The sequence below is a fragment of the Passer domesticus genome, chromosome 11 (assembly GCF_036417665.1).
Source record: "Passer domesticus isolate bPasDom1 chromosome 11, bPasDom1.hap1, whole genome shotgun sequence".
Classification (NCBI taxonomy): domain Eukaryota; kingdom Metazoa; phylum Chordata; class Aves; order Passeriformes; family Passeridae; genus Passer; species Passer domesticus.
In genome coordinates, this window is record NC_087484.1 from 4,403,126 (window position 1) to 4,430,227 (window position 27,102).

The 27,102-nt window shown below is 45.8% G+C and overlaps 1 long non-coding RNA gene across 2 annotated transcripts; it reads right to left on the reverse strand.

The window, feature by feature from the left end:
- Window positions 1-2,678: 2,678 nt before the first annotated feature.
- Window positions 2,679-19,752, reverse strand: LOC135278637 (uncharacterized). Of its 2 annotated transcripts, none has more exons than XR_010346087.1 (5): window positions 19,706-19,752; window positions 6,653-6,713; window positions 4,036-4,160; window positions 3,813-3,909; window positions 2,679-3,717 (listed from the first exon to the last, which is right to left on the reverse strand). It is a non-coding gene; the product is annotated as an uncharacterized LOC135278637 (long non-coding RNA). The 2 variants fall into 2 exon arrangements; XR_010346086.1 differs by having other exon boundaries at window positions 2,679-3,722.
- Between the last annotated feature and the right edge of the window lie 7,350 nt (window positions 19,753-27,102).

Sequence of the window (27,102 nt, forward strand, 5' to 3'; positions counted from 1 at the left end):
CAAAATGAAATACAGCTTATAATTAACAGCAAGAAAATACAGATTGTTACCAACTCTGGCCCTTAAAAAGGCATCAGGGTGTCTATTGGAACACACAGCCAGACCAGAGATCAGAGCTCTGCTTCATGTTATTAAGACATTCACAGCACCCTAACAAAATTAAACGGGCAGCTCAGTAACACAAAGCAAGATCAGACTCTTTCTTCCTGCTGCATGCATGAAATGACATTTTAAAGTGATGTGTGATCTTTCAGCCTGTAAAGGGATCAGGCACCAAGCACATCTGGCATGCTGATCCTCTCATTCAGGGGCATGAAGTCATCCTCCAAGCTGCATTGCTGAGTCAAGAATGTGCAATTTTCCACGTGTCACTTTACTGACTTGCACCCTGAACCAACATTAATATTAATTTCACTGAAGATCAGGCACATTTAAGAAAACTACAAGCCCTGCTAATTGTGTGTTTAATTTAACTAGAAATAAAACAGTGCTTGGTAAAAGGGGCTGGTATTATTTGAACAAACACTCTCCACACTGCACTCTGCCATAAATCAGCTCAGTGCTGTATTCCTCCTGACGGGGTCAATTTGGCATAAAGGGATCGTCAGAAGTGTGAGTTTAATTACAAAATTCCTACCAAATTTGTCGCCCTGCCTTCCCCAGCATGCTGAGGGGACATTGTCCTCTCAGCAGCCCGAGGTGTCACCACTGTGCTCACAGGCTTGGCCTGAAGCTCAATTATCCCATTCCAGTCTGCTTTAGGAGAAGCTCTGGGGCATGTGGCTGTGCCCAGTGTCACCCTGGCTGATGGCAGCACCCAGCTGCAGCTGACAGGTCTGAAATGAGTTTGAGGATAGGATTGCAGATGATAAAGTACACAATTGCACTGGACCTTGCAATCAAACTATTTGCTGTGGCAGGTAGGGAGAAACAGTGCTCCATCAGTGGCAGGGCCCTGCTCTAATCCCTCTAAAACCAAAGGCCTTCCCTCATTGTGCCCAGAAATAGATCCTCAGAGTGACCTGCTACCTTCAAAGCATCTCTCAAGGGTCTCAGAGCCCTTTTCTTTCATATTTGGGTCAATGAAAGGCACCAACATTAGGTTTATGAATAATTTGATTTCAAACTACCAGCTAGAGCCTATTCCCTCTAAATCAACTTCTTACACACACATTACACCAACAATAACTGTCCCAGGGGAAGGTGGTCCCCTGCAGGAGGACACATCCCTGTCCTGCAGAGGCTGGACTGATGCTGGCTGTGATGGGCAGATCAGTGCTGGGAACAACCCCCTCAGTGCTGTCCCTCTGCACTGGGAAGGAGTCTGCTCTTGGGGAGGCAGGTTAAAGAGCAATCCAGGAATCACAGAATAGGCTTTCTGCAGCTGACAGGGCTTTCTGCAGCACATTTGGAAAAAAAAAACCAAAAACCCAAACATTTCTGGGGGTGAAGGAACCTTATTTACCAGAGTGTAAAACCTTCTGTTTCTGTAGGAACATCTGAAGACAAACAGAATAGAGCTTGTGGTGCCAGGTAAACAGCTCTTGCATGCCATGGCTACGGTCTCTAAGGAGCTGCTGTTTATTATGAGCCATCCCTCTCGGCCTTAGTGACAAACCCTCCCTGCAAATCCAGCAGGGAGAGGCTCACAAGGAAAGGAAGAACTTGCATGGAGTTGCCAGAGGGATACTTATTACCGTTGGGATTATAAGCCTTTTTTTTTTTTTACCCCTGGATTTCTGCCTTTTCTCCTGTGTTTTTTTATATAAGCTCTGATTCTTTGGATGGAGTCTCACCAGACCATTTAGGATGGACCTTTGGTAGGCAGAACAAAAGTGTTGTCAAAGGAAAGATGTTAGTGATCCTACAGAGGCATTAAAAAGTCAACTATGTCTGAATCATCTATTTTCTACTTTCAGTGAACTATATTTAAACAGAGAAATGCTCAGAATTACATGAAACTAAAGCAAGAGACTCCCTGGGGACTCTTTATAAGATTTAAATTTGCAGTAAATATTGGCATATTGATTATTATCATGACCTGCTGATTTTTAATTTCCCTTCTCAGACAACCCCCAAACCTTCTCTTCCTTACCCTGATTTGGGTGTTTAAAAGGGTATAAATGTAAATTAGAACCCCCGGGTTTTGCTGGTTGTTAATGTGATAATTACTTAGTGCTTTCCTTTGGTCCTTTGCCTAAGTCTTTGCATTTCCAAAGGGATGCTTTAAGATGCAGTGAGACAAGCACAACAAGTTTTAAGGAGTAAAACTCAGCTAGGCACCTGGCTGGGGAATCTTCATCCTCCTCACCGAGGGTACAATACACACCTGGTGCCTCCTCCTGGAAATGCCCTCTTGGCCCAGCATAAAAGCTGGTGAGGTTTTGGGGATGGGGCCCCACAGCTGGAGGAGCTCAGAGGAGCTGATGGCCCTGTGGCAGCAGGGGAAGCCCTGAGGAAGCAGAGTCAAAGTGGGGGTTGAAGGAAAGGTGCATCTTCTCCACCTCACCCCAACAGCTGGAGAAGGATCTCCAGGGGAAATCCTACTCTTGGTTTTCCAGGGGACTTGATGTTGTTGTGATTTCTATGCAGTGATTTAGCCAGGGGGTTTTATACCTATATATTCCCACCACCTAACTGGTAAGCCTTGACACAGTTCATTATTTTCTTTTCAATCCAAAAGGACAAAGGATTCATTATCATTTCTGCCGTCCTCGTACCAAGGAGATGACTGCAGTACTTTATGGCTTCCCTACCCTTCCATCAACCTTGGGATGTTTATTTTTCTTCAAACATAGCTGTTTGCAGCATGCTAACAAGAACTGAGGATCTTTTAACACTGCTATTTGTTTACTGAAGACATCAAAGCCTTTCTTTCCACGAGCCTCCTTTGAGCCGGTGCAATCTGCAAACAGCCGTGCAGCACCGAGGTGTGTTTTGTGCCTCCAAAATAAAACCACAGTGCACCGTGAAGATACAGGTATTTTCCTACCTCAGGTTCTAAATTCAGCTCTGCTTCATCCCTCATTCCTCAGCTCCTCAAACTGTTTGTCCCCAGCCCAGAGCCCTGCAGTTCCAGCAGACCTTCCTGCTGCCTTCCAGGTTGGGTGGAGGGACACAGCTGCCAGCGTGGACCGTGGCAGGGATAGCAGCTAATCTAAAACAAATATTTTGCAACAGCTATGAGCAGAAGCATTTCCCCGTTTCACTTTGATGGCCAAGATGCTAACAGGAAGCAGCGCTCCATTATTTAGTGTTAGGTCCTGTCAGCTTTCAGTTCAGACACAGCCTGTGGGTGCTGGGAAATACACAGTGCAGGAAATGACAGATGTTGGCAGCAAAATAAATAACAAGAGCTGCTGAAAATAAAGTCCTAAGAAATGCTGGTGTATCCTTTTTATGGATTTCCTAGATACATTGAGGCTATTTTAAGGCAGATTGAACTCCCACTCCTTGCAGTGTAAACAGGATTATTCCCTCTGTGGGACATATGGCAGCCGAAACGTCATCATTTGTGCATCACTGGTATTCCCAGTCATGTTTCAAGTTTTGCCACACCCTAAAGGTGTATCCCACCATTCAGAGCCTCCCAGCAGCCTTCAGGGAGCATTAAGCAGTGCTAGTACATCCCAAAAACATCTCCATGGAGGACAACCTAAAGCCTGGCATGGAGAAGGACATACTGGAGTGGAACCAAGATCAGCTCCCTCAGGACAGCTGTGCTGTGGACAACAGGAAGAAAAGGACAGCAGATGAGGAGGATGGGAAACGACTGAGCAATGGGGGTTTTATTCCACAATGAAGTAACTCACCCTGAGATGCACTGGTTGAAGACAGAGCAGGAAAAGATCCAAGATTTTCCAGGAGTGGGGAAGGGTGATGGGCAAGGTCAGCGAGGGCAAGGCAGATCTGCATGGGCAAAGTCCAGGTCACGAGAAGCTCTGACTGTCATGTTTGGGGAAGGGTTTGTGTTCTAGGGGCACTTTCAGGAACATGCAACTTGCTTTTTATTCCCCTGCCATGGGTGTCACTCACCCAGTCACAGGGAGGCTTCCTGCATGGGCTGGTGCTGGTGGCAGCTGTGGAGACCTGCTGCAAGGAGGAGACCCACAAAAGAGGGGCTGGGTGGCAGAAACTGTGTTGTTCAGCAGGTTCTAATCCTGAAAATTTGAAAAGGAGATGTAAGGGGAGAGGAGTACAAACTTTTCTCCATCTACTGGCTTTAAACCAGGCAAACAGTGCTGTATGAAAGGGTGCAGCCAAAGAGGCTGCAAGTGTGTGGGACACAACAGTTTTGGCCACTTCCCTCGACTCTGGGTGCTGTGAAACTCAGGTACAGCACATGGCTCATCAAGGCAGGGCTCAGCCTCCCAGTGGCGTGGGAGAAAAGGAGAAACTGTTCCCCCATAGGGTCCCCATGGAGTTGGGAACAGGGACAAGGCCCCCTTGATGACCCCTCCAGCCCCAGCACTCAGGTGCATCCTGCAGAGCACTTCCACAGCCTTGCCTTCAGAAATAAAAAAATGGTAGACTCTTAAAATAAAAACACAAGAGTTTTAAGCATATCCAACTTTGGGATAGAGTGTAAAATTTCTTGCCAGAAAAATTTTAAAACAAACTGGAAACTGATCATCTACTCATTTAAACGATGTGCCTGGAGCTAAACCAGCAAGACTGAATAATCTCTGCACCCCTTTCATCTTCCTTCAACTTTTCCTTTGTTCCATCAGCCACATGTGTGTTAAGTGTAAATTGAAGGGCTCTTTGCTGGAAAAGCAGATTGTGTAAAGGGCTTGGCCCTCATCTTATAATTCAGCTTCAGTATTACAATTACTCTTAATAGCACTCTTGTTTTGTTGTATTATTTATCCTGGCTAGAACCCTCTAGGATCCCCTGAAGGGTTTTGTTTTTTTCTTTTTTCTGGTGGATTTAGCCAACATCCACTCATGAATCCAGATGTTTCTGCTTTTATCCACGGGAATTTAATGGTATGGACATGCCAAGATCATAACTTCAGGCTCAGCCTCAAGACAAGTATTTTTCAAATTCCCTAAATCAAAAATGGAAAGTGCCACAAAAACCCCCCTGGGTCTTATTGCATTTTAGCATGCCAGAATGGAAAACAACCACAGGACAATGCTGCTCCTATGCTGAACCAGAAATCACAGCCCAGATTGTGCTGTTCTCTGTGATCTCGGACACAGAATTTGCCTTTAGCACAAACCCAGCTCTTCTTCCCCTTCCCAGCATGAAGTCAGGAGCACAGACACACTTGGGTCCAAGATGCTTATGTTGGGAAAAAGATTCCACCCCACCAGGCAGAGCCAGTGCTGCTGCATTTAAATGAACAATTGCCTGTGTGTGTCACAGATACTGTCCCCAGACAAAACTGGGGACAGGGATGCAACATACCCTGCCCTGATGGGGACCTGGTGAATAACACAGTGTCTGCTGGGCCTGTGGCAGCACTCAGGAAAAATAACCCACCCCAAACACACTCCTTGCCCAGAGTGAAAATAGCAGCACAAAGCAGAAGTTTAAATAACCCTAATAACCTTCCTTCTGCACTGCCTGGGGTTTCCTTCAGGCACTCCTGTTTGTGGCATCCTGAATTTCTTCCCTGCTCCCCATTTGTCAGCATGACAATTAAAGCTGGTGAGTGGTGATGGTCAGTGCCAGCCTGTGTGGAAGGTGTCCTGTAAGGGATGGCCAAGTGTTTCCAGTGCCCTGAGATTCCTCAGGGTCAGGACACTCAGGAGCATGGAACAGCAAAGGCAGGAGATGCACAGAACAGTTTTTGGTGGCCTTTCAGCAGCCAACATTAAACACTTTCTCTGTGACCACAGCAAGGACATGGTGTCATGTCAGAGTGCACAAAAGGTGAATTTCATCCTTTCCTCCAAGGCCCTCACAGCTGGCTTTGAGTGCCCACCAGCAGAACCCTGGTCCTGCCTTTACTGTGCTCAATCCAATCCCTTTTAAACCATTCCCTGAGCACTGGACAGGGGAGGAACACAGGACAGTCATTCCTGGTAGAGAAGAGCCCCTTGTGCTCCCCAAGGCTCCAGCTATTGCCTGCTCTAACAGCATTAGTGCTCTACCTGCAGAGCTGTGGATCAAAGAACATCCAAATAATTCCTAAAAGCTGTTCTGAGGCTTCCCCCAGCATGGAAAAGCCTCTCAGCTGGCACAAAGGGAGGAACTGGCTCCTTAGCAAACCCCTCCGGGGCAGGGATGTGCTGGGACAAGGAGGAGGCACAAGAGCCAGGCTGAGCACCCAGCAAGGCTTTTCACCCACCCAGCCCAGAGCTGGGCTCAGCCACACCAAAATCCTGCTGAGGGCAGGGGCAGGTGGTGCATCAGGCAGGGGGACAACTCAGGAGTCAATAGGGTGTCACATGCAGGAGGCAGGAATGGAGCAGCAGGGTCAACCTGGATGATGCATTTGGAAAGAAAACCACTTTTCTTGTTAATATCATGGGTCACAGGGCTCATTGAGGCTGCACGTTAAATATCCCACCAGCACAGTCAGTCTCCCACTTCCTACCACATCTTCTGTTTTATAACAAGAAATTTTGTTGTATTCAAATATACAACTTAAATTTTAAAGGCCACCCATTGTCCTTAAACACCATATGACAAACTGCATACCTGTTCCAACTTATTCTTCTGGTATTCTTAGTAAAATATAGCTTCAATGACTTGGTCTTCCCTGTAAAAAAAAATTTTTTAAATCTCCATTTTTCTTTAATAAGTTCATGACATTCAAGCTACTAATTTTCCTTACCATCGCATCCTTTTTTTGGACAAGAAATAAAGAAGATTAAATATATTTTTAAAAGAGGGTTTATCCAAGTTGGAAATGAAGAAATACAAAAATACTCTTTAAAGAGGTTGTTTTTGTTTTTTGTTGTTTTTTTTTTTTAAATAAATAATCACTCAGCAGGTCATAAAAGTGATAAAATGCTTTTGTCTCCATTTCAGTGGGAAGCCAGTTTTGCCTTTAATATCCTGAGCACCATAGGAGCCCCAGTGCCATTTGCTCCTGCTGTTACTTCCCTTCCTTGGCCCATCCTGCTACTGCTCCCTGGCTGGGATCAGCCACCTGGGTTACAGTCCTGCTCCCTTTTCCCTGCACTGGCTTCCCAAATCTCTGCAATAACCATCATGTTGTGAGTGGTGCCCCCTCACCCTGCAAACACTGACCCATGTTTGAGTTTGGCTGTGTTCTGTGCAGTTTTGGGTTTTGTGCGGACTTTCGTGAAGCTGCTCCAATTTGCATATTTAGAGATAGAATCAGTCAGGCTGGGAAGGTGGATTGCCATGGCTGGGCAAGGACAGGTCCTGAATGCACTCACATTGGGATCAGGAGTACCCTGAAGCTGCGTGCTTCATTCCCTCAGATCATCTTATGAACCTTTAATTTGGCCCCTCAGCCCCATTGCACCTTTTGCATGCATAGCCTGGGCTTCTGAATTTAAAGGCTTGGCAAAATTTTATGGAAAATGCAGTTTGCTATTGACATTACAGAAGGCAGAACCTGAAGATTTGCCTTTCTGCTCTTCCTTGTGACTGTCAACATTGCTCTGCCAGGAACACCCAGAGCCATCAAAACCTGCACAGACCTAGCTCTGAGATAAGCACAGCAACACAGACATCAGCAGCAGGAGAGGTGTGAAAAATAGCCACCATTCAGCATGTGGTGCCTCTGCTGCAGGCAGAGCCTTGGGCAGGAGCACCCCGACAGTGCAGGAGGATGAGAGGGAGGGCAGGAGGGAAAATGGATGAGGCATGGCATTGATTTCCAGCCCTGTCATTCCCCCAGCCCATTCACCTTGGAGATTTGCTGTGGGTTCAGATAATGACAAGTTTTGCTGTGCTGAGGGAAATCTCACCTTCTGTGCAAGCCACCACTTGGGGTTTTTCTTCCTTTTAACCTTTGCCTGGAGCCAGTCTGGAAAACCCCAAAAATAACAGTGTTTCCATGACAACAGCCCAGCAGTGGGCTCCTCTGGGACACCTGAAGAATCAAAACACCGCCAGTGCTTTCTCCTGCTCAGCACCACTCTGTGGTGCCACAGCCACATCCTCTCCCCTCTCGTGCTGCAGTGGGCTGCAAGGGGCTTTGGGCAGAGCTCTGCCTGCTGTGGCATCCCTGTCACAGTGATGATGCTGACATGTCACACTGCTCAGGGTGCAGGGGCAGGTATTGCACCACAGAGCCAGAGAACAGCCAGAAGGGTCTGCAGCCTCAAGGGCTGGGCAGCTGTTGCATTTTTATAATCCCCCAAGATGATTAATCAGATTCATCATTTTCATGCCCTCCTTGGTGTTTTACAGGGGATATGAAGGGATTCTTTGTTACTCAGTCCCTGCTTTGCTCCCAACATTTCTCCTGCCTGCGCTGAGCCGATGGTGCTGTCCCAGCAGAGCACCCTGGGACCTCACCAAGACCTAGAGCATCCCCTCTGCCCCCTCTCCCTGAGCAGGGCAGGGGATCAGCCCCTGGCAGAATCAAGCCCTGCTTACCCAAGTGTTTTCTCCCAGCACCTTCCCCAGAGACTGACTCCAGCTGAGTGCCCACTGATCCACCACTCCCGAGGCAGCTCCAAACCCTCATCCCTTCCCTGCAGCACTCTGTCTGCCCTCAGACCACGATTTATGAGGCCAGCCCATGGATGTGGCTGCAAGAGGAGTCCAAGAGCTTTTTCTGCAATGCCACAAGCAGCACAAAAGCAGCAAAGTGCTCTTTGCATCCCTGATCCTGGCTGCAGGGGTTTGAGCAGGACCCTCGCCCGGCCAGCAGGCTCTGCAGTGGCACCAAGGAGGCAGCCCGGTGGATGTGTGCCAGCCTGACAATGGGGTTTCATTTAACAGGCACAGATTTAAGTGTGGAAATCAAATGTGAAACAGTCGTGGCCAGCATTGTCTGCATTCTTGGAGGGGCACAGAAGGAGCAGAAAGAAAGGAACTGAGACACTGGCCCAGACATGCTCCAGCTGTCTGTGACTACCTCTTCCCTCCTCCACTGAATGCAGCTACTCAGCTTGTTTTCATTTCATTATTGGATGTTATTTTTGCAACCTGGGAAAAGAATAGAAAAATGGAGGGGGGAAAAAACATCCCTCAAATGCTTTTGGGTTTATTTTTAAGAACTAGACCATTTCTTTCCTATCAGAGATAAGTACAGACTTCTAAAAGTGCACAGGGCCTGGGGTACTATTAGTTAAGCATTTGTTTCTCAAATAAGATCCTTTATCTCAGAGGCAGCAGCTCTTGTGTTGCTGTGGTTGTTCATGTAAGTCTCACTCATTTAGCACTGAGCAACATGCAATTAAATAGCCATATAAACACCCCCAGGCTGGGCAACAGCTGCCTACAGGTAACCTGTAGCTTCGTGCACTCACTTGCCAAATGCTTCAGCTCTAGCCCTGAAAATCCTCATCTGCACACGGGAGCAGGGCAGGCCCTTTCCTCCATCACTGTGGGCACAGCTCAAATCAAGGTTTTAATGAGTTGGTTTAAAGCCTGATGCTGCAGATCCCTGTAACACAAGTACTGCTCAGCTCACTGCCCTCCCTTCCCTTCTCTGCCTGCCTCCCAAAAAGACAGGTTACCCATCTTCAATGTCCAAAATTATTCCCACATCTAATAATTTGTTTTCCCACCTTTTTTTTTTTCTCCTTCAGTTTTGCTCGTGGGGGACACAGCAGCAGACACTGCCTTTGCCTCAGCTGGGGACACTCCACCCTATGGAACATCAGTCACCAAGAGAAGGGCCAGGGCTGTAAACTTTCCCATCAAGGGCAGTGGGGATGCTCAGTTGTGCTGGATTTCTCTGGAAGGATCTGTCCTGTGTTTTGCTGCTGACACACTTCAGCACAGCAGTGGTGTTCCGAGGGAGAAGCAAGATTCAGAATGTTTTTTTGCCATTTATCTTTCTCTTCAGGACATCCACTAAGCCAGGAGTTCTCTCCATCTCAGCTTTTACACACTCCTGCAGTATTCCCAGCAGGATAAGGTCAGGTACGCTTCAGAGTGAGGTATTGTCTCTCCAAACATTGCTTTGCAACATCCAAAGCAGGTCTGTAATTTTAAGCCTGGATATTTTAAGTTCCAGCAAGGTATTTTGAAGTGCACGTGCAGTAACTTCTCCCTACACCATTCCTTCCTAATGAATGGCATTGCTCTGAGGATCGGCATGGAGAAGATTTAGCCTAATTTTTACCTTATTCCATCTAGTTTTCCAGCACAGGGAGAGTTTTATATTTTGTTAATAAAAATTAATTCTCATACTAGAAACTAATTTCCACTCATTAAGAGTAAAAGATGATGATTTCAAGCAAGTTTTACCTAATCAGAAACTGTAAACATCTGCCCAACACCAAGCCCAGAAGCAACTTCATTTACCTTAATGTGTGTGCTTATCTCTAAGCAGGTGCTTAAGTGTTTTGTTGGCAAGAGCTGGAGTGCTTTTGCCTTTCCAGGTGACCCTATTTAATAATTACCTGTATTGAAATGCTCAATAACTATAAACACAGGGAAAAACCACCCAGCATGGAATCACCTCTATGCAGAGCTTTTCCAAACATGATTTCTGCATTAGTCAGGAGGGTCAAGCTGTTCCACACTCAAAGGCTGACCCCAAAGCCACAGGAATCAGTGGAAAGGTGTTGACCAGTTACACCAGTTTGGGGATGGGATCCCCTGTGAGCAGAATCACCTTTCTGGTTTGGCACTGTGACTAAAAGGGACAACAAAGGCTCTGTGCTGACATTAAGAAAATGTGTTCTATGAATTGACATCCTGTTAACCTCCACCTCCCTCAGAGGAAGCTGTTAATTTAATGGCTTCATCAGGAAAATACAGCAAAGAAGGAAACCTCACAGCCCAATGTCAGTATTGACACCTGCACAGGGCAGCACTGCCTGCAGGCAGCTCTGTACAGAGCAGAAATAGAAATATCCTGCCCTTGACTAGAAGAACATTTTCAAATCTAAATGATTGTAGCTGATACTAACTCTAAAGACAGCGAATGTCCTCCACAGCAAGGCCTCTCTAGATCCTACACGTTCTTCCAGGTGAATTCAATGCAAAAATGGATGGATTAATCCACTCCCACCACTTGGAGGTAAGATGTTGCACACAGTCAGAACCCCTGATGCTAGGGGTTCTCAGCAGAAAAGCTCATTTTGCTATTTGATTTCAATGCAGTTAAATTTGACAGTAGGTGGTATCCATTTTACTGAGTTATCAAACTTGTATCATGCAGATATACAAAGATAAAAATAAGACACTTAAATACACCTGAAGTGGTAAAACACCTAAAATGAGATTCTAGGCAAAAAAATAAAGGTGTAAAGGCCCTGATGCCACAAAATTCTTCAGCACAGACCTGTAGCAGACACAGAGGTGATGCTGCTGAGCTCAGCATGACACAAGTGCTGTAACAAATATGGTGATAATCAGGATGCAAGTTGGATGGGACCCAACATGCAACTGTGCTGTAAAACTGGGTTTCATCGAGGAATGTCAGTACATCACCTGAAGCAATGAAGTTAGTCTTTCCATTGCCTGCTCAGACACAGGCTTTTTTATACACCAGAAAACACCTTAATTCACAGCAGCAAAGCAGAAAGATCTGGGTTGTTGCATTCCTTTCCGGAAGAAAACTTTATCTCTGTGTAAGGCTGGCACTTGGACTCAAGTCCCAGCTCACTGCCTCACATTTTGATGCTTCTACAGCACCAGATTTGAGCACCACCTTCCACGCATGAGATCACAGGCTTGTGTCCCTGACTCCTGCAGCTCCAAACATCATTCCTGACCAGGGGTTCCTCCCAGCTCTGACTCATTTTCTGCAAAACAGCCCATCACCTTCACTCATCCTGTCTCCCACACAAACATCACTGTCCTTTCCCCAGATCTGCACTCCCTGACTCTTCAGCCTGTGGCTCAGGGTCAGCATCACCCTGGAATCCTTCATCCCACTACTTAGATTTTCCATCCACCAGCTCCTAATGAGAAAGGCAAAGGAAAGTTCCTTGCAGCTTCAGCCAGCCTCACCTCCCAAGGTCTTTTTGCCCAGAGGGACAATAACTACAGCTCAAGCCAAGATACTATCTCGGCCAGACAAGGGAAGTCTGGAAGCCCTGATAGCTAATGACCTACGTAAGCCTGTGTTACAATTTCACTCTCCATAACTCAACTGCAGTTTCTAAACTGCGAGGAAATGCTGTGTGGTGTTTATGGAAACATTAACGTTACTTAGAGTTTGGAAACAGCAATGCTGTTTTCAGTGGTCTTGGTTAACCACAGTCTTGAGCTGTCGTAGTCACTGGATAAATCTTAGATCTGCTCAGAGACATTTCTACCAAAACAGAAAGGCAGAATTTGTGAGGCATTTCAGGAAACAAAAATCATCCCTGAGTGTGGGTCCTCCTCCAGCAGCCAGTGCAGGTGTCCATCTGCACACAGAGCAGATGGCAGAGTTAAAGCCTAAACCTATAATCATTAGTCAGGCAAAACTGCAGCAGGTGATGGTGTGCACAGCTGAGTGGAGGGTTTTATGGCAGGTAATCAGCACACCCTGCCCCATAACCTCTGCAGTCTCCGGGGCTCCGAGTCAGCAGTTCTGCTCCTGGGGCAGCAGGCTCACAGAGACCATTTTCTCTGCAAGTGTTATAATTTCCATCTCGGTTCAGCATGCTTCCTGATTGAGCTGTCATTGCCCACAAATGGGTTTCTGGGTAATTAATACCACCAGGGCTCTAATGCAGATGCCACGTAAGACTCTGCTACAGCAGCTCCAGGTGACATGACCAGTCTGCCACCCTTTTCCTGCTCTTCAAAAACCTGAGTCCTCCTTAGTAGCACAAATCAGGATCTAAATAGTGCTACAGCACTGAGACACAGGTAATTTTGCTTGTTTAAAAAAATACCTTCAGCACTAAATGTGTAATTCTAGACAATAAAATCCTGTTTATCATGTCAGGAGGAAATCACTAGCAGCAGCACTCCAGCTTTCCACAGGATGCTCAGGGGTCTCTGGGTGGTTTTCGTGACTGCCTCACCAACCATGGTCACCTGTGTTGGTAGCAGGACAGTAAAAATTAAGTGCTGGCAGCTCCTGCTCTGGTAAGAGCAAGAGAAATAGGAGAGGCCTCTGAAATCTCCCAGCCACTGTGTGAATGTAAATGGCAGTGCAGGAAGGGTGACAAGTGTTTATGAAGGGAAGGGCTGGATCCAATTGCCATGACACATGTCCAGAGCAGAGGAGTGACCTGAGACTACTTGCTCCTCACACAGATGGAGAGGTTTAATTATGATAATACAGCATGTAAATAAACAAAGCCAAATAATCCTTACACAGGAAAAGCACTAAAAGCTGTCGCCAGCAAACAAGATATTTTACTGAATACTTGGAAATATTGGCCATATTTTCAAGTGTGTGGAGTACAGTTGTGTTTCCTCGTGTGCAGGGAGGTTATAGGAGTTCACATTCCCCACCCCTGGCTATGGTTGTGCTGGGGGGATGTGTGGGGGTTCCACCACCAACCCTCACCTGGCTGCTGAGCACACCCCAATGCTTCCATCCAGCTTCCAGCTTTTACACCTGACTCACCCCAGAAAACATCACACCAGACATTAATCCTACTGTGCAAGTACTAATAAGGAGACAAACCACCACTGAAGCCCCTGTCAAGCTTTTCCTCCTCAGGACACCTGATTTATTATTGACAAAGTGCTTCCTGCTTTGTGTTAACATCCGACTCGACTGCAAATGCCCGTCAGAACTCGGGAGCAGTTCATCTCCTCATCTCTTACCTTCAGGGCAGTGTAGGTTAAAGTCAAACCACATGAAAGGAAACTGTGTGTGGCTGATTTTACAGCTCTTTTTAAAAATTGCCTTTTTATAATATCGGATGGAAATTTTTATAACTGCCTCTGATAATTAATTGGGAACCAAATCGAAGAACAAATAAGTGTGCGTGCCACAAACTACATGGGAGAAAGACTACAGAAGAAATTCAAGAAAAAAAGTTTGCTGGCAAAGATCAAAGAAAAGTAAAGGCATTAGTTAATGGCCATATTTTCTTAAAATAAAAAGAAGCCCTGACTTTGAAGGCAATAGCTGATGAATAAGAATCCAATGAGCCAATTCTTATAAAGTTCCTTTGAAACAAGATACTCGTACACTCATAAAATAATTTCAAAACAATGGCATTACTATATATCTTCCATAAACTTTTACAGTAACTTCTCTGTTTGTGGAGTAGGTGTGTGTCCTCCTCAAAGGCTATTGACACAACAATCTGATGGCAAAGCTGACTTAATTTCTGTTTCCTGAAAGTTGCCAGTTGGGAGATTGAGCTCAATCCTGCTGAAGTCTCCTACTTGCCTTCCCTGAGCTGATGACCAGCCCAGTTATGGAAGTTCAGACCCATCAGAAGACCAAGATGCCAACATGAATGATTCCTGGCTGATGGGTGTCTGCATCCCAGGGCAAATTCCCACTCACACCAGTAACACCAGGTTGCTGGAGTCCCCATAGGCAGCAGAAGTCATTTACCTTGTACAAAGCCCAAATTCCCAAATGCTGAGCCCAGCCACAGGGGCAGGAGGATATTGTCCTGGTTTCAGCCACAGTAGAGTTATTTCCTTCTCAGTAGCTGAGACCCACACAGACTCTTGGTCTGAATCAGAGCCTGCATTTTTGGTGTCTGAGCCTTTCCCTCTGTTCTCACTCCAGCACTTGTTCAAAGGGTGCCATGGTGTACCTGAGTCACTTCAACATCTCAGTGTCACCCACACAGCTCATGCTGGTCCAAGTCAACTATTCCTACCACTTTCCTTCCACCTTGCCTGCCTGACCCCTGGGGAAGATGATTCAGCTCACTAAACCATCTGAACTATTCATCCCTGTGCTTTTGGAGGGCTGCTGCCCTGCCCATGCTCTGAGCCACAGGACAGAGCTGTGTGACGTGCACAGCCAGTGGGCCAGCTCCAAAACAAGCACAGCTTGGCTAGGACCTGGAATATGAAAACCTAGACAAATAATACAGACCTCAAGCACATTTTCCTACCTTTGGGGGTTTAAATGCCTCCCTGTGTGTCTAGTCCTCTGCTCTGGAGTGTGTTCCTCTGAGTGCTTAGGAGATCCCCATTAAAAAATGAGTGCTCAATTATGAGGGAATTCCTGTCTCTTCCTCCCTCACCTGCCTGCTTCTCTTGGAAAGACTGTGCATCTTTTCTTGCCTTTCCTAAAAATACTTCAGAGAAAAGCCCTTTCTAATGTAAAAATCAGCCTCTCAACCCTTTATGGGAGGGTCAATAAAGAGCATAAGGCAAGCCTGGCACCCTTAGGTAAACCTCAGGCAGCTTCCAACAGTTGGGTTACCCCACCCAGGGAAATTCCCAAAGGTTAGTGATGTTTTTATTAGCCTGTGCTAGGTGCAGACATTTCTCTTCTCTTTACACTTCTAGGGAGGGCACAGAAAACAGAACAACAAGCCCCAGAACCCAAAAGGAGTTTGAACTTGACACGCCTGCACACACCCCTGTTACTGAGCACTGCCAAGTGAGGCTTTCCAGATTATCACAGGAGGCTCATACTAGGAAACCTAGCCCAAATTTCCTTTTATGAGGAATCCTCATCCTTCTTCCAAAGTGGAAGTTTGCACTTGGTGGGAATGTGCTAAGTCTCACACATACTGTTGTTATTGTGTGGCTTTCCTTTCCTCTCACAGCTGCTAAGCCTTACATTCAGGTAATAAATATTGTGGAATGACTGCAGTCAGCTACAGCAGGGTATTAGAAAAGCCTCAGATAAACCTCCAGTGTCAGACATCTGTACTCACTGAAGGCCATTGAGAAAGACAGGCTTGGAAAAAGTGAGAAGAAAAGATGAATATGCTGGATTTTATTAGACTACGCGTAACAACAAAGCACCAAAACACTGATTTCATGAGAGTGTCTAAAAACAGACATGCAGGAATAGCTCTGTGCTGAAGGATTCCCACAGATAGCCAGACAAATACCTTATAAAAATACCAGCAATAAAATACAAGTGAAATGTCTGTGTCGATACACAGAGCACACATCATTAACAGTGGTATGAGGTTAGTGGTAAAGTGATTCTCTTGTTTAAATCTAACCTGGAAGGTGTCTTTTAAAAGCCTGAAGGACTCTTGAGGGGACTCAGATACCAGCAGCTCACTACAAACATCACTGCTAATTCTTTGCTGTGCTCAAGGCTCTGACAATATTGTTAAAGGATCAAAGATGACATTTATCCAGGGACTCCTGTGGTTAACTCATGGGTTTAGCAGTCCATATTCAGATTTCCAGCAATTTCTGACAAATTGAAAGCTTTGGATTTTGGGGTAATATCCATGTTAGGGCTGAGAACAACTAAAACATGAATTCCAACTTCAAAGCCCATTCCCCTTCTCCCTTTCCATGCCAATGCTGCTGAGATTACAGCTACATTATGGATTTAAGAGAAAATTCAAAAGCGGAGTGCTTTCTTCATCTGATTTCTGGAAACTTCAAAGAGCAGAGCTGACTTTGTGCCCCACAGTGTTTGGCCACCAAACCTTCCCTGGGAGATCAGCACGATGACAGATGGGTGACAGGGCAGCTGGCTCAGCTCTGGGGACACCAGGAGCATCACTTCTGCAGCTGAGCACAGTCCCCACATCAAAAGCTCACCTGGGGTGCCCACAAAACCACACCAGGCTGTGCCTCATGCCTCAAACCATGGTGACTGTGCTGCAGGATCCCACTTGAGCTCCTAGACATTGAATTCCACTTTTCCTGAGTGTGCTGAAGTTTAAGTTAATGGAACCAGCAGTGCTGAAAGAAATTCAGCTTCCCAGCTGAATAGTGACAGATACATACATTCCTGTGATAATTTCAGAAGTGAATCTCAGAACACAGCAAGCACCAGGAGTTTCCATTAATGTGCTGAGCTTCTCTCTTCTTCATTCCAAATTTGTACAGATTGGGAACAAAGGACTAAGGGACAGCATCCTCCAGAACCCTGGAAATTGTACTGGTGCTCACAAGACCAGAGACTCACCCCATCTGATAGTAATCAATATTATAACAGTGGAATGTTCACAAGGCTGCAGAAACACAGTAATTCAGAATTTCACATCCTCTGTAGGGCTGTTGTGTCCCACCTGGTGGGTTTGCTAAAGCCCTGGCAGCCCTGCCACGTGCTGCTCTCTGCAGAGCTCCCGAGGTGAAAATCCCAATTTGGCTGTTGGATTAACACTGGCTACCAATATTTGGAAATCCATCAGGCTGCCACGAGCCCTGCACTGCCCACAGCACTGAATGAGGGGGATCCCTGCTCCCAGCTGGAGCAAAGAGCTCTGGCTCTCATCACGTGGCACAGGGAAGTCCCACAGCAGCACTTGCTTGCACAGTAGTCTCTGAGCACAGCTAAAATGTGAGCTGTCTTTTGCTGGGGATTACTGTGTTGTTAACTGCTTCCCCTGATAACATCAACTCCAAAGCATGGATATGGCCACAGGGAATGCTTAAAGAATCCAGATGCAGTCTCAGCCTTAATGCATTTTCCTTTCCTCAAAACACTACCACACTTTTTTCCTACACTGACAGCCATCTGAGGTATCCTGCAGATACCCCAGCAGGAAAGAGGAAAAGGCATTTATTTGGTGTGTGCTTGCAACTGAACCCCAGAACCATGATTAGAACACTTGGCCCTCAGTACACCTCTTAATGGGAATTATTTTAATATACTGCATGGTACACAGCAGCCTCTTGCATCAAGAAGGAAACTTTTCTTAATAGCCAAGGAATACTAAGCAGAACAATATACATCTTGCCATGCTGAAGAGCTTTACAGAACACCATGATAAAGTTTTCTACAAGGTGTGACTCTGGACTAGTTCAGACTAGTCTTACATCTGTCTTTTAAGACCCAAAATGAGCTTCCACATGGACACAGGGGTGTCATAGGAAAAACAAACAGACTAGGAGGCATTTATATGAAAAGCACTTAAATAATCTAATCTCTGTAGCTAATTTAAGAACTCCTAGGGAAAGAGAAGGTAGAGATAAGGAATCTTAATGAGGCCAGGCCAAAAATCAACACATGAGCAGCAATCAAATGCTTGCTGACTGCTGTCTGTTCATTATACATGATGAGTTTGACAGTTTCTCAAGAGGAGAGACCATTACAAAAATAGTAAAGACATTCCACTAAAAAACCCACTGAGCCACTATTAAAGAGTTAGTCAACAGTAAAAGCCTGGTAAAGCATTGTTAGCCACTGCTAAAGTATTGCTAAGCAACCCTTTATCCTCCTTGGGACTGGATTAGTTTCATCACAGCAACGACCAACAGGCTCCATCCTCACTCTCAGCTCCCAGTTTGAAGTGCCGTGCAATTTTCTTTCAAACTCAAGTGAGAGCTGCCACTCCAGCCCCTGCTGAAGAGTGAGGGGCTTGCACATCAGCAGGGGAACCTGTCTGCAGCCCCAGGGGCTTCAGGAGCCAGGCTGCAGAACACCAGTTTATTCATTTTAAGAATGAGCAATATTTATTCACTCTCACACGTTAGCTCTTTGCTGATTGCACTAGCAGCTGATATCCTTCTCAGCAGTGATTTTAAAGAGTGCCAGCCTTCATCAAATCCAGACCAGCTGCCATCAGGATTTCCACTGAAACTCTATTTAACTGTAGCAAGAAACTGAAGCCAGGAAGCTCCTGGCACAGACCTCACTGGATTATTGCTCCCAGGTAACAGCTCTCTGCTAGGCACTGCCTCTGTCTTCATCCCTATTTTGTACACCATTTGCATTATCTCAGCAGCACCTCCAAGAAGTTCCTTCCATGGATATTAGGAACAATTCACTTAGCAGAGCAAATTCAACTGGGTATTAACTCACCTAGTTCAGCCTCTCAGCAGCTCCCAAAGGAAGATGAGAGTGATAAATAAGGGATGTTTACCTCAATATTATAATTTACCACAATATTATAAACTCAGCACATTGTGGGGGGGGCAGCTAAACACAGAACCAATAAAATGAGATTTCATAAAAGCCAAGGAGCCCAAGAAAAACAGATCAGATGAGTCCTGTCTAGTGCTGTAGTTCCAGGTGTTGGAAAAACAGCATCCAGCAACCACCCACTTCCCCACACTATAGCCAGGAAGAAGGAAGACCTCCCAAACACCTCCCATCCTCTGTCTGTCTCCCATTCCACTCTCAGGCTGGCACACATACACTCACAATAGCTCTCGTCAGCTATTTGTGGTGCTTTACCAGAGGTACAGCCACTTCTTTAGCCTGACACATGTGTTTTGTCATCAGCCAGACCCACAGCTAAGAGTCACTCACAGAGATGTGTGGTTCAGTTGGGAAGATGAGCACTTCCCTATGAACCAGAGTAATTTGTTCACTGCAGAATTTAAAGTCCATGTCTACAAAAGCATTGTTTGCTAACAGTAAATTTTACAACAGAAAAAAAAAAAAAAAAACAGTTAGATGGTTAGAAACATCACTCATTGGTGAAAGCAGGGGGACAGTTACAGAAAAGTGTTCAGAGACCCTGCCTGTGCCAGAAATACCCACTCAGAGCAGGAATGAAGTGCCACAGAACCCAGAAATCATTTTCTACCACTTTTGGCCTGCAGTTAAAAAAAGTTACACCCCTTCTCAGAGCTACTTACAGCAACAGCCCAAGCATCGCTGACAGCATCCAAACCACAGCTCAAACACAGCAAAGGGCCCTGGGCTGAGCTTAAAGAGGGCCCAAGGCCAGGCGGGGCTGAGGTCCCAGGAGAGGCTGCTCAGGGCATCATGTTCACATGAGGTTCTGACAGATAAATCTGATGATGATGTTGATTTTAAACATTACGCATGAGGCCAAACTGATTTATTCCTGTGTGAGAGCAAAGGCAGACAACAGCCACATATAAAGACCTCTCCCAAAGTGATCCCATGATAAAGTCCCATGGCTCTGCTGTTCCACTGGGCTCTGGTGGCAACTCCCTCCCAGACTACCCAGGATTATCAACCACTCTGTTGATGGAAATGCTCAGTTGACAACAGGCAGTAGCAGCGTGGCCAAACTTAGTGATTTTCTTAACAAGTTCCCAAATTTTCCATGTTAATATCACCTTAGAAAAAACGCATCGCTCCTTTTAAAACCAAAGACTGTTTCAGTTGGTTTGGTTTCCTCACATACCAGTTCCCCTGGGGCAGAGCTCAGAGGAAAAGAAATGCCTGGCTTTAGGCAGTCAGATTTTTAAAAGTGCACAATAAATTTATTTTCCCTAAAAGCCAGCATGTATAGACAGTGTAGCCCACCCTTCCTTCCACATCTTCCCCGTCTGGGGCTGAGCCTTCTTCCTTATCTTCAGCCAGCAGCTCTGACATTCTCCAGATACACTCATGAGGTCAGACAGAGACTTTTTGGCTAAGCACCCTCCTTATCCACGATGTTTGCACGTAAAGGAGGTTGGGGACATCTTCCCATATTTGAACCAAAGGCAGAGTTTTATCTCTGCGGGAGCCCCAAAGACACAATACAAGTGTTTGCCTTGTGCTGCCCTGCTCCTTAACAAGGCCCTTACAGCTTTCAAGGGAATAGATTGCAGGGCTGTGCCAAAACTGGCAGCTTCCTGCAGAATTTGCAGGAGATAGCTTAAAACTGGTTGAAGGTGAAGAAGGCACCAGGAAACCATGAGCTGCAGTGAAGCAGAATGCTAAAACACAGGACTGGGAAAAAACAGTGTGCTAAAGAGATGGTTTTCAAACAACACTGATTGCTAATTAAACTGCTCCGACTCTTTGTCTTTTCTTTTTACAAACTTGCTTCTCTCTGGTATAGAGACAATAAAGAACAAAGCAAAAAGCCGATGTGCCAAATTGTGATCTCAGTGAAACTGGTGGAAAAGCACATAAAACATTCCCTTAGGGGATGGGAATTGTGGGGTTCGGAAAAGAGCCCCGGTGACACGAATGGAGTTTCATTATTTGGTATGTGAGTTCATTATAAGTGGACTCAATTATATTTCATCAGTGAAGAGAAAATGGCCTTTTCATCCAATGTATCGAGTTGAGTTGAATGCTAAGCACATCTGACGCAGCTTTTGGGAAAAAACAAAACAAGAACAGTAGCCATGTGAAAAAACAAACAAAATGACTAAGGCATCTCGGCGCCTCAGCGAGCTCTGTTTCTCACGGAGCCATCGGATAAAGAAGTGAATGAAGTACAGTAGCTTAACATGCACCACATGAGTGTGTGCTGTGCCACATTTGCTGATTTACTAACTCGTTTTGTTCGAGGGGCACTTGAAAGGCTTTGACATTTACAGCTCTGTAGGCAAATGTGAAAGGGAAGAATAGATGCTGTATCTCCGAGCTCCCAGCTGCTGGTAAATGTCTACTCAAAGCGCCAGCAGTCCACATGAAATCAGGAGCACTCTGCGCCCCCGAGCTTCCCAGGTTTGTCTGAGAACACTATTAGAGCAAATACGTCAACAGTCAGTGGGGTTAAAAATGTAAATGGGCCTCTCAGCGAGATGTGAAGTCTCTCAATGGGAAGCTGTGATGCTTTTCCCAAGTTTTCTGTTCGAGCACAGGCTGGAGGCACAGAACAGCCCAGTGCCTGCAGCCAGCAGCCATGGATCGGTGATGGAGCGTGCACCGGGCATCCTGAGATACTTAAGTCAGAGGGATTTAGGATGCTTTCCTGGGCTCTAATTGCAAGAACGGTTTTGTTTCTGTGTGAGTCACTCGCTATACAAATGTTTATTCTGCCCTGTGCCTCCTGCTTCACACGGGCCTGGCTGTTTTCAGGGAGGTGACACACACAGAGCACCAGGAGCAGGGCAGGCGGAGCCTTGGGAAGTTCCAGACACTGCACTCAGCCCTGCCACTTCTCACGGATGTCGCTGCGCAGTTTTATTTGTCAAGCCTGAAAGCCTTCTGCCTCTCTGAATCATTCAGTGGGACCCCTTTGATAGCGTGGGTGTTCTGAAGCTCTTCAGTTCAGCCTTGGCAGCCTTGGCTGGGATTCATGGGTACGGCATCATTCTCCCACTCTGCCATGCAATGCAGCCCCTGTTTCCTGCCACTCACTGACAGGCAGCACCGTGACAGTCTGACATGTCTGTGCAGCCAGTTATCCTCTGCCAGTTCCTCCTGCCTGCTTGGCAGCATCCTGCCTATTGCATTAGGATTTTTCACCCATGTGAGGAGTAAAGACTGAGGGAAGCGAGGGAAGGAGCAGGGTGGAGCAGGAGGGGAAATGAGATGGGGAAGAGGAAAAAGCAGAGATAACAATGGAGTAGGAAAGCAGTGGAAAGCTCCAAGGGGAGAAGGCAATGATTAGGACCAGCAGGGAGTGACAGAGAGATGATGACATCTGTTTTCACCAGAGGGATGGGGTGGTGCTCAGTTTGGTGATGTGTGGACTGTGTGTGAAATACTCTTTAAGGATTTCTCCTGGGGTCTTGTTCAGCTGGGAACCTGCATGGGGAGTACTTTGCTGCCTTTCCTTTCCATGGAGATTTGAACACAGAGGAAGAGAGTAGAAAGCTGCTTGGATGTAACCCATAATTGGAAAGCATCACTGGCCCTGTAGTTTGGGCATAGTCTGTCTTTCAAATCCACTCACATGGAGAAGAAATGGAAGGCAGCCCTATCTTTTGCCAAGCTAATTTGGAGACTTCATCTGAAAGCTGGTTTAAGGATGCTTTCAGAGGTCACTAACAGGGTCCTTTCTTCCAGTTACACTTTGTCCTCTCCATCATCTCAGAGGCTCCTGTGCAAGACAAACCCCCAATGAAAGTACAGGTCAATTTGCACTTCTGTTCCTCCAGGAAAAGCTCAGCCAAAACCACTCAGCTACAAACCCATTCAGCCTCCCATGGACCAGCCATTATTAAGATTCATTACTTTCTACATTTGGAGTCAGAATCACTACAAAATCAGTGTCAGAGGGATGCCACAGGGCATATAGGCATGTGTCCTCTCATTTTTCTCCCCTGATTTTTCTTTTTCAGCCTCATAATTTGGTCCCTGCCCTTCCTGTGTGCAGTGGTCCTGCAAAGAAAATTCACCTTAACTGTTAACTTCTGGGGAGGAGGCAGCAAGCAGAAATTAACTTCCTTCCTCAACACTGCTAAAAGAATCCCCCATTTCTCACCCTATTGCAGATGAAGACAGTGTAAGTCCATGGCTCTTGTAGTGCCAGGTGCAGCGTGGTCAGTTGTGACAAGGGAAAGTGTTACAGATTTCATTTCTATTTCTATCTAGATATTTTTAAAAAATAAGGAGAAATTCCTCAGAACTGTTTGCTGAATAACAACTCACACTTAGCTTGGATGATTATTAAAATATCCACTTTATTTCTCTCCTTAGAGGTTCCTACGTATCACATCTCACTCCCAAAATATTTTGAATTAAGGAACAATGCTGTCATTGTGTCCTTTTGCAGATTGACACGACACAGTGGAAGGAAGGCTGCTTTTCCCTTGCAGATAAATGGCTGATGCTGAGGATGCCTTTTGAAGCACACAGCTGACCAGTGCCACCCACCATGCACAGATCAGCTCTGGTTCCCTCCATGCACAGATCAATCCTTAGGCTTTATGTTTCCCAGAAATCTGTGTGACATCTCTAGATTGCAGAGAAGGTCACCACTGCATTTCTTGCCTCAGATGATGAGTTTCTAGGCTTGGTCCATGTTGACTTCTATTAAAAGGGAATATAAAATAGAATTGTAACTGGCCTGATAGAAAAAAAAAAATTAAGTAAAACAAATCATTCTTTTCTTCTGCTCGGATGCTGGCAATAAACATCCCCATAGCTGTGAAATGCAAATGAGTCAGGGCTTTCACTCCCTGACAGCAGACATCACATCACCAGAGAGATGGCCTTGAGATCCCTGCCAGTCGCAGGCACAAGGCATCCCTATGGCAACTACAGCAGAGTAACACTGGGAAAAGGCTTGTTTAATATGCTCCAGCAGCTGAAAATCAGAGAGAAGTCAGCACCACGGGAGCAGCCTGCCTTCTGCAGATCACATCAAGGGCTTTGTCCCCCACAGGCAAGAAGGGCTGCTGCTACCAGGTGATGATTCAGCCGAGCTCTGGGGATCACTCTGCATGTCCCGTGGTCTTGGACCTTGATTATTCTGCCCCAGCATCTGATTACACCACTCAGTGACCTTAATCTGGCCCAGACACACAAATTTCCCTCCCATGGAAAGGAAAATACAGAGAAGAGCCTGGAATTTGGGCACTGAGCTGAAAACACACCCAGGCTGAGGAGCTGTCTGAATGCTGTGAAACACTTATTCCTCCTTCCAGGCATGAAACTGCTTCCAACATCTCCTTTTGCAGCCTGCCTTCCACCCCACTGATACAGGCCTTTGCAGAACAATGGTAAAAAAAGCTGAAATGCTTCAGAATCTCAGAATTTATTTTCCTGAGCTGGAAAAGAGCATATATGGGGTCAAGCAGAGCAGCCAAAATCTGTCCTGGATTTCATGTTGATGGAGGTTGCTGCCAAGAGAACTGAAGAGTGGTCCCAGCATGTGATGCCACCACTCTTCAGAGAATAAAGGTTTGACATTTTTCCTCATGCTCCCAAGATCTCACAGCCAGAAATTGCCTTATGGATTGCTTTTCCCATAGCTCCACTTGAATACTGAACAACAGGTACCTATAAGGAGCCATGGTTTTTTCAACATCCTGCCCTAATTTTCCTATTGTTCATTACCACTGATTGTAGGAAATGTGATCCTCATGAAAAGTAGGAGTAAGATAGCAAAGCTTATGTGTAAAAAGGAAAAATTACGGACAAGAATTAATTAAACTCCCTTAGGAAAAGTGGTATTTGCTCTGGATATTCTAAAGAAATGCTTCAATGAGGCAGTGGCTTAAATTTGCCATTGTGTTTCAGTGTCAATAGTTGTATAAATTACATTTATATTAATAATAAATAATTATAATATGTATAACAGCATGATTAATATGGATTTAATTAATATAATTTTATTATTATAGATAACAATATAGTAAATATTAGCAGAGAATTAGCTGTATAGAAGACAGGTTTAATCAGGAGAAAAAGCTCCTAAAGAAGAAAAAGAAGGAAGAAAACAGAGGGGATAAAAAGAAAAAAGAAGAAAAAAGAAGAAAAAAAGAAGAAAAAAGAAGAAAAAAGAAGAAAAAAGTAGAAAAATTCCAGCCAGCTGAGTATTTGTAGCAGTTTAAAATAAAGCAGTGAGATGTGATCACCAGGGCAGTCCTGGAGCCTTCCCTCTGCTCCCAGCTCAGCTCCACTCTCTGCAGCAGCAAGAAATCCCAGAGAAATTGTGACTGGCCAATGACAAGAGCGCTGGAGAAGAAAGCAGTGAGCTGGGTAAGGAGTCCAGACACATTCCACAAGGAAGTGGAGAACCAGCGTAAGGAATCTGTAGTGAATCACCAGCTGGAGCCACCTTGGAAAAAGAGTTTATTATCTGATAGCTGCAAGAGCTGGGGAGGGACTGGATCACCAGAGGACATCTGCACAGTGTTTTCATCAGCCTCATTGTGCCAACATTAACATCAGCCAACAGGAACTGAGCTCAGTGCATTAAATAAACTTGCCAGTGTTAACCTGTTAAAACTCTGGGTGCTTGGTGGAGCCAAGTCCTCCCTGAGCCCACCTGGAGCAGCACATGGCACCCACGGCCAGACTGATCCCCCTGATCCATTCATTGTGGCAGCTGCTAATGAGACACAGAGTTTTCCACTGTTTCTCATTCACCCCTCGTCAGTAATGGTTTTCTGTCCTTGCTGAAGTTATTCCAGTGACTGTTGTGACTTCATTTCCCCCCAGAGTGCAGATTACCAGTGGCAGTGCTGGCGCAGTGTCCCGGGCTGAGTGTCCCCAGAAGGGACAGTGGCTCTCCAGCCTGTGGGCTCCAGGTCACATCACCAACACAGGGCACCAGCAGATGAAACCCCAGAGATTTGTCCCAGCACTGAGTCCTGGGAGAGACGTGCAGCTCTGTGGCTTCTTCACGTGCATCTAAAGGTGCCACGGTGACCAGCCCTGCTCTGTTCCAGTGAGCAGAGTAGATGTGCTCTGTGAGAACACAGAGTGGAATCAGCCTTTCCTGGGAGCGTGGGTTTTCCTTTTCATCTCTAATTGTTTGTCTATAATAAAGGTAAAAAAGGTCTTTCTTCCAACGGCAGACAGAGCTCTGCTGTAGAAGGAAGAAGAAAATGGAGCTTCTCTGGAGTAGTTATTCTCCCATACCGTGTGTACCTGCTAAAATTCAGTTCACTGAGCCACACACCATTCACAAGGGAGCTTTGGTCTGAGGACCAGGAGAACCAAATTTGCTGTCTGAGACCAACTTCATTGTCAGGGTTGTTAAGTAGAGAAGGAAGATGGCAAGGAGGAGAAGTAAATATTTAATCTGACTTCACTGTCCTTCCCAGAGAAACAGCCTTCTCCTCTGTGGCCAGGACTGGCACAGGCAACTTCCTCCCTCAGCCTTGGTTTTCTTGGCAAAAGCTGTTTATTTGATTGCGTAATTTCTCTCCCAACAGGCCCAATCCCTGACTTGTTTCAAAAGTATTTGGCAATCTCTTCCTCATCACCCTGTTGGTTGCCTCTGTGTCCTGTGGCTGCTCGTGGGGTGGTGCACTGCTGCTGGGTGACATTTGCAGACACGTTGCTGTCAGGAACAGGGAGCCACAATGATTTCCTGAGGTGGAACTCCCTGCTAATCTGTGTGTCTGTGTTTGTGGATGTGATGTCTCTTATTTTACTTGGTCTTTCATGTGATATCCGAGCTGTCCCAAATTACATCACCACCACCCTGATATAAATTCCAGTTATTCCCACTCCAGACAGCCCTGCTGCTCGTATCTCAGGGCTGGGGCTGTGGAGTTTTTAACAGTCTTGCCCCAGATTTGAGTACGTGATTCAAGCCCATGGTCTCTTGAAATCAAGGATTATCTCTAATTTTGCCAAACATTAAGAATACAGAAGCAGCAGCATCTGCAGGTGACAAATTTCACAGTTTATTTAATCTCTTTAAATGAGGCTTCAAGAC